This window comes from Megascapheus bottae, chromosome 1 (genome assembly GCF_031878675.1).
Source record: "Megascapheus bottae isolate mThoBot1 chromosome 1, mThoBot2.hap1, whole genome shotgun sequence".
NCBI classification, from domain to species: Eukaryota; Metazoa; Chordata; class Mammalia; order Rodentia; family Geomyidae; genus Megascapheus; species Megascapheus bottae.
The window spans coordinates 29,925,156-29,926,996 of NC_143509.1; positions in this window are offsets into that span (position 1 = coordinate 29,925,156).

The window sequence follows — 1,841 nt, forward strand, 5'->3', positions numbered from 1 at the left end:
CTTTCTTGTCATTAAATTCATATGCTGGATTTCTATATAGAATATCTGCTCTAAATCTATAGGGATTTTCCATTGTTATATTGGTTTGTATTTTGGAATTTTTTTACTTCAATAGTTGCAGCTAAATTTAGTGGTAATCACCATTTAAATTTAAATATTTTTGGATAGTTTTTTCTTCCTATTTAATCTGTACTTAATCTGCTTTTCCTGTCTTCAGTTAGTTTTTACTGATCTCTTATTTTTCCAAATTTTCACATACAGTAACTTCCTGTCTACATATTACCATGGTGTGTGAACGTCTAACACATTTCCTTAGCATTTTCCTTTTTAGAAAGTTTCACCTTTTAATATGATCCTTAAGAGACTGTTTATTCAATACTTTTGTAATTCTAGTCACAGCTTTGCCTTTTGTAATACTTCTTAGACTCTTGTGGGATCTTTATGTATCTGCCTTGGTCTCTTTCCCTCTGCCATTTTCCTTCTCCTTCTCTCTCTTCCACTCCCTCTCACTTTGCTTTCCTGATATAACTTTAGGAATGACATCCATACACTCCAGAAATATTCTCCATTTAGAATTACAATGTCTATGATATTTTGAGTTTCTCTTCAGATTAAAGTCTGTAATGTATCATTGTTTGCTCCTCTTTCCCTGGATATACCTTTCAATTAATTGTTTTTAATCACTCTTTATTATTTTGGTATATAGAAGTTTACTTGCTAAATATAAATAAGAATGTTTCTTGTAATAGTATCATAGTTTACAATCTATTGACATAAGAGAATTTTTATGTGTCACGTTTCAAAACTTAAATTGATAAGAGAAGCATTGCTTATTTCAAATATGTTGACATAGTGGGTTCATATTATTTCTACGGAATCACATATTTAAGAATTATGGACATAAACACAATCATTTATTGTCTGTTAGAAGTCTCATTCCATGGTTATTCTGCTACTAATTAAATTTATTTATGCATTCTTGAACTCCGAGTCTAGACTCTCCCTTAACTTTTTTTCACTCAAGCCTGCTTTACCACTTGAATCACAACTCCATTTCTAGCTTTTTTGTGTTTAAGTGGAAATAAGAGTCTCATGAACTTTTCTGGCTAGGCTGATTGAATTTCTTCTCACATTTACATTTCTTATGAAAAGCCAACTATACGCTTGTATTAATGAAATATTTTGTAGAGAATATAACATTATATTACAAAATTACTGTGTCCATATTCTCCTTTTGAGGGCATACTGTTTAACATATGTAAATGTAATTATACTATACATGTAACTTTTTCAGTAAGATAAACAATATATGATCAAAATACTCAATAGACTATTGAGTTTTTTTCTATCTTACTTACTTGGGAAATTTTATAATTTCATATTACTCAGATAAATATTGAACCCTCAATGTGTGAAGTTGTTTGAATTTTAGTGTTTTTGAACATCATTTTGTATTTCTTGTTAATTTCCTCTTCATCAGGATTTCAGCAAACTTATACAATGCTCTTTGCTCTTCAGTGAAGAGAATGTACACATGAATGGATGATGTGTTGAAGCAGAGGTGAAAGTATGGCAGGCAGAGAGAGAAGTTCCCAGATAAATAGGAGAGGAGTAAGAATAAGAGAACAAAGAAGCAAGGAAAATGTAGCCATATAAAATTATTATTGTTTATTTGCCTTAAAACTTTACTCATCAATGTATGCTGGAATTTGCCCCTGAATCATGGTTTGGGGAAGAAAGGTGAATGACGGAAAGAGTGGGATAAAGAATGAATCAATTGGGATAGGGAGTCACGAGGACAGTAATGGGCGAGGGAAGTCTGGGTAGACACATCAAAGTTC